Source organism: Choloepus didactylus, chromosome 2, assembly GCF_015220235.1.
Source record: "Choloepus didactylus isolate mChoDid1 chromosome 2, mChoDid1.pri, whole genome shotgun sequence".
NCBI lineage: Eukaryota > Metazoa > Chordata > Mammalia > Pilosa > Megalonychidae > Choloepus > Choloepus didactylus.
The window spans coordinates 137,329,898-137,336,619 of NC_051308.1; the positions used below are offsets into that span (position 1 = coordinate 137,329,898).

General features: G+C 34.0%; 1 pseudogene; it reads left to right on the plus strand.

Annotated features, from left to right (window-relative positions):
* The first annotated feature begins 2,455 nt into the window (after positions 1-2,455).
* LOC119513428 lies at positions 2,456-5,034 on the plus strand (annotated as a pseudogene).
* The last annotated feature ends 1,688 nt before the right edge of the window (positions 5,035-6,722 follow it).

A 6,722-nucleotide genomic window follows, 5' to 3' on the forward strand; every position in this document is an offset into this window, starting at 1 on the left:
AAGCCTTGCTATATTTCCAATATCTGGCATTACATAGATGCTGTACAACTATATTAACAAAAGACCTAATTGGTTATCATTTGTCTTTACTCTAGGTTCTTCTGCTTAGCAGTTCCAGAAAAGTATATTATTAATTCTTTAAAGGTTAAAAACTTTACATATTTGATTTACATAAATTTAAATTACATTTAAAAAATCAGAATGTTAATTTACTATTGAATATGGGAGAACATAATGATCAACCCACTAAAATATTCTCAGGGAACCTGCACTCTTAGAGAGATGTGGACACTCACACTAATGTCCCATTGCTAAATCCTTCTTAGAGTCTCCTTGATGAATTTGCATGTATTATTAAGCCATTCTTCTTTCTCATTTTAACATGCTCTCATATGTGCTTTAATTTTCAAGCTTAAAATACAAATGCATTTTTATCACAAAATGAATATTTGTTTGTGCATGTGTGAAAATATGCTAGAAGTCAATGCCAAAATTGCTTTCTCAGAATTATTTAAATTGGATGCTATTTTTAAGTGGAACGATGTTGCTTATATAATGAAACAGATAGCAATACATAATTTTCTTCAAATAATAAAATGCATTTTATATATAACATAAAAGGAACTTGTTTTCATGACACACATTGCATTAAATCAGAGTAAACTCCCTTCCGTGTTTAACAGCTCTCAAGTGTCATCAGTCTGTTTCATAATATATAGCCCAGAGAAGTAACAGAGCAGTGAAAGGATAATGTTTTTATTAGATTGTGATGCTTTTTTTGCTGTGTCTCTCAGGGTTGAGAGGGGAATTGCTATTTACTGTTTTTAGACCACCATTTAGCCATTTTACCGAGAGGGTGCTTCTAAAGTATATATTTAAAGAAAAGTAAAAGAAAGGCACATAAAATACAATGAGAACATAATTAAGATATAGATTTTCTTATAGGCAACATTTTTCATTAAATGAGAAATTAGTGATAACATTTATAAACTGAATAACTGATACATTTCTTGCTAATTATGCTTATGAAATATGCATTTATTAAAATGCCAATAAGTATATAGCCTTTTAAACTAATTCAAACTTCTAATAAATCATATTTAAATAAAGTCTAAAATTATTGAAAAAGCTCATAAGAAGAGTTCTGTAAACTTTTTTTTAACGCACAGATTATTAGTTTACAACTGAGATGGCTTTTGGTAGAACTTTCTTGAGAGGCATGCTTATGTCATTAATATAAAAGCTTTAAATGAAATTATTGTGTGTTATTCCTCAGAATTTTCTCTGCATCCAATACCTTCTAGAATGTGTAGATTATTGTTAGTTTCTTTCAAATTGAGTATTCCTTCACAAACATGAGTTTTCTGAAATTTTCCTTAAACTTTATATCAGCTTTCATCTTTGGCATCTTATCACATATCATACCAGTGAACAATATAAATACAAATAACTAATTTGAAAAATCTTAATAGACATTAAGTGAAACATATCAGTTTTAGAAACCAGCACATTTAAGTATGAATCTAACCCTAAGAAACCCTCTAACTATAAAAGCTAAAGAACTAAGAAAATCAAGTGGATAATTTATGCTAAAATACCACCCTGCTTTACCTATGATAATCTAGAATGAAAATAGTGCAGAGGGAAAAGGCAAGCTACATAAAAAACCCAAAGGAATTCAAAACCAAATTATCATGAATAATAAGATAATTTATCAAGATTGCTGACTACATGATCAATACATAAAATGAATAATACAGTAAATTGCACTTTTATAGGCAAAAAATAACTTAGAAATCATAATTTTGAAAACACGCCATTTAAAATAGCAATGAAAGATGCAAGGCACTTAGCAATAAGTCTAAAAAATGGATGTGTAAGACAACCATGGAGAAAATTATAATATTTTAATGAGAAGACTTTTAAAAGATACTATTTCATGTGAAGATTTATATTCAAGAATTAGAAAGAAAGCAAAAACAATTGCTTAAAAGATATTAATTCTTCCCAAACTGATCTAAGGATTCAATGCAATGCATTTTTTTTTCTTTGTAGAAAATTATTATTTATTTTTTATTTAACAAAAGTCAAGGCTGAGAGGGTGCTCCACTGTGCCCTTCTGGGGCGTCCGTGCTTCCTTAGGTTTGCAAAAGCAAAACTCCCGGGGTATTTACCAATGGAACGCAATTTTGACGTCATGCCCTGGACTGCAGGTCTTTGGGTCTTTGACTCCCCTTACTCTCCCCTCTCCTTTCCCTACTCCACCTCCAACCTTTGGGGTGGAGGAGGCTATGGAGTAAACCTGTGACAGCAGCCAGGCGCCTAGGTTGAACGGGAGCAGCTAGGCAGCGCCTGGGAGGGGCGGGGGTGGGGGGAAGGAACCCCAGACCCGCCCCTCCCAGGAGGAGAGGTAAAAATGTAACTGGGTAACTGTTAACTACTCCGTATTGCAGCCATGGAGTCCATAGTTAGTAAGTTGAAGACTACTGTTATAAAAGTAACAGCTGATGTCACTAGTGCTGTAATGGAAAATCCTGTCACCAGACAATTCCATGTTGGTCGACACATTGCCTGTGGTGACAGTGGGCTAGCTTGGAAGGTTTTTAATGGAACAAAAAAGTCAACAAAGCAGGGGTTGCTTGGTATTTTGTACAGAACCAGTTTTTGCCAGTTTAGCAAATGTTCTTGATAACTGGGAAAACCTACCTTCCCCATATCTCCAGACATTCAAGATTATAAATTTATGATGTAGAAACCAAATATGGCTTGCTTCTGGTTTCTGAAGGATTGTCATTTTTGCATAGCAGTGTGAAAATAGTTCATGGAAGCATTACTCGTGAAAATATAATTTTGAATAAAAGTGGAGCCTGGAAAATAATGGGCTTTAATTTGGGGCATCATCTACCAATCCTTCTGAACAAGAACCTAAATTTCCTTATAAAGAATGGGACCCAACTTTGCCATCATTGTGTCTTCCAAATCCTGAACATTTGGCCCCTGGATACATACCTTCTGTGAGCTGTGAAACAGCAGGTGATATGTACTTTTTAAAACTATTGTATATACTCTATTTAATAAAGGGAAACCTATGTTTGAAGCAACAAGCAAGATATTTACAAGAGTTTTAGCAGGTAGTTGGATAAGTTGAGTCATTTAGGATCTAATTCTCTTATGAATATACTCAAGGAAGTCCATGAACATGTTAAACTACTGTTAAATGTAACTCCAAATAAAAGACCAGATGCAGACCAAATGACAAAGATTCCTTTCTTTGATGATGTTGATGCAGTAACACTGCAGTATTTTGATAACTTGTTCCAGAGATAATCTTCAGAAATCATAGTTTTTCAAAAGACTCCAAAGGTTCTACCAAAATTGCCCAATCATGTCATTGGGCAGAGAATTTTTCCTTGTTTGACATCAGAGTGTGTAAACATTGGGCATGTTTTGCCCAATGTTGTACTGATTGCTGAAGAATGCACCAAAGAAAACTATGTCAGATTAATTCTACCTGAACTTAGCCCTGTTTTCAAACAGCAGGAGCCAATCCAGATTTTGTTAATTTTCCTACAAAAAATGGATTTGCTACTAAACAAAATCCATCCTGATGAGATTAAGAACAGTGTCCTTCCAATGGTTGACAGAGCATTAGAAGCTCCTTCCATTCAGATCCAGGAACTCTATTTAAACATCATTCCAACTTTTGCAAATCTTATAGACCACCCATCCATGAAAAATTCTTTGATACCAAGAATTAAAACTGCATGTCTACAAACCTCTTCCCTTGCTGTTCATGTGAAGTCATAAGTATGCTTAGGAAAGATTTTGGAATACTTGGATAACTGGTTTGTACTTGATATTCTGCCCTTCTTACAACAAATTCTGTCCAAGGATCCCACAGTCCTCATGGAAATTTTAGTTATTTACAAATGTACTTTTACTCATAATCACCAAAGAACAGCTGGCTCAAAAGGTATTGCCTCATTTGATTCCCCTGAATATTGAAAACAATCTTAACCTTGATCGGTTTAATTCTTTCATCTCCATCATAAAAGAGATGCTGAATAGATCGGAGGCCGAACATAAGACTAAACTGGAGCAACTTCACATAATGCAAGAGCAGCAGAAATTTTGGACACAAGAAGTCAAATGAATACTTCTGAAGAGACAGAAGTTACAAATGTTGGGACTCAGTAGATTGACAAGGTCTTTAATAACTTTTGAACAGACCTTCTGACTGGGTAGTGAATGTGACAATAAAGAAGATGGATAACAGAATAAACTTAAAAGAGGATCACTTACACTTGAAGAAAAACAAAAACTTGCAACAGAACAAGAGCAGGCACAGAAGTTGAAAAGCCACCAGCCTCTTAAACCCCAAGTGCACACACCCGATGTTCCAAACAGACATATTGACGGATAAAATCTCATCTTTGACCAGCTTTTCTGTTAGTACCCCTAAAATTTCTGCTTCAAGTATCTTCACTTCTGTCCCTTCCAAGGGCCTTGGCAGGATATTTTCTATACCAATTGAAAATAAAAAGAGAAATTTGACAAATGGCTTAGACGCCAACACGTGCTTTCAGAATTCAGGATTCAACATGCCATTAATACAAACCAGAACTTCTTCAGTTGTCCAGGCACACCTGGCATGACCAAGATGACCCTGGGGACACCTTCTACTTTGCCATTTTCAATGCTTTGAGTGCTTCTCCTCCTGGTGAAAAGCAGACCCAACAAATACCCACAGATGTGTCTCCCCTTAATAATCTCTTTGGCCCTCAGAAACCCAAAGTTAACATGAACCAGTTATCACAATGAAAACCAAATCAGTGGCTTAATCCATTGATACTACCTCTAGGGTCTATAGGTATGGGCAGTTCAGTAATGGGAACACAGAGGAACATGATAGGACAATCTGCCTTTGGTATTCAGGGTAATCCTTCTTTTAACCCACAGAACTTTGCACAGCCACCAACTACTATGACCAGTAGCGATTCAGCTTACAATGATATAAAAGATTTTTTGGAGTGAGATGTCAGGTTTACTTCAGTTTTAATCATCAGTGAGCTGATTTACATCTTGATGTAGCTGGCTTGGAGGAACTATTTCTATGGGAATTTGAATGGTTCTGCTGCAGAAAACACCTATTTCCATGCCAGCATACTAGTTATATGGACTCCTAAACAGTTGAGTTTGAAAGCATTGAGGATTTTTTTCCTGTGACCAAGTCCTTTTCAGGTTCTTAAAGATCCAACACTTACCACTCTAAAAGGATAAAAAGGACAACTGAGGGTCTTGAAAAGCAGAATTTTTTTAATCAGGTGCTTATTTTGGCCTGTAAATCTTGGAGTTATTGAAAAGAAGAGTAGATGGTAATTGCAAGTTTCTTCTGTTAAGTGCTACACGATACACTGTCTACCTTCACAAGTCATTATATGCATTTTACTGTGTGAAAAAATATTAATGCTGTACTGATTTGTTTGAATTAGTATGACTGAGTGAGAGATAATAATCATAAAGAAAAGGATCAGGTCATTTGCTTTTTCCAATCTTATTTACTTTTCAGATAAACTAATGTTAGCACAAAAGACAGGCCAAATACTGCAAAATTTAACTTACCTTGGTTTCATTGGTTCAAAATAAAAGCATTACTAACCATATTAAATGTAGACTAATCATTGTAAAGTATATTTTAGCATGGTCTGCCTCAAATAGTAATGTATTTTTCTGCATTTACTTGGATATATCTAGAATCACTTTTTTTCTCCTGTAACACAAACAGAAGAGGTATGTCCTATTTGTACAGATATTTGAGAAAGCAATCTGATGTAAGTCCCCCGACTACTGCATTCATATTTCATTTTGAATTCAAACTTCTGATGTTGCAGAATATATGAATTTAATTTTCAAAAGGAGATTTGTAAGAATTAAATTATATTTAATGAGCTAAAAAAGATTCAATGCAACCTTAATTAAAATCTTGCAGGTTTTCTTTCTTTCTTTTTTCCTTTTCTCTTCTTTTCCAATTCTTTTATTTTGCTTTTTATTCTCTTTGTTCCTTTCTTTTCTCTGTGCATTTTATTTTTTTGCTGAAACATAAGTTGATTTTTAAATTTAAAAAGGAAATCAAGATGAGTCCAGAGACTCTTAAAGAGGCTTAATTTGCTTTATTTCCAACATTTACTAGAATGTTATAGTCATTAAGAAAGTGTCGAATTGGTACAATGATAGTAATTTGAAGTATAATCCTCACTACAGAGCACTCAAAGCAAATCACACAAAAGTGAAGCTAAGATATAAATCAGAAGTGGTATTAAAGATCACTGGTGAAATGAGGAACTATTCAATAAGCTCTGCTTGTCCAATTAGCTATATACATGAGTGGAAGATAAAATTGGATCCTTTCCTCACACTATTAAAATTTCAACTTCAAATGGATTTAACAGTCAAATATTAAATGCTAAATTTAATTTTAGAAGAACATCTAGGAGAATATATTTCTGATCACAATTTAGGAAAATTTTTAACAAGATATAAAACTAAAAACCATAAAGGAAAAAATTTTGGACTGCTGTTCTTCAAAAGATAGAATCTAAGAGTGAAAACACAAGTCACTGGGAAAAATTTTTGTCACATATATAATCACATTTGTATCTAAAATGTTAAAGAACTCTTACAAATCAAAAAGAATAGAACAAGGTTCCACCCCAATCAAGACA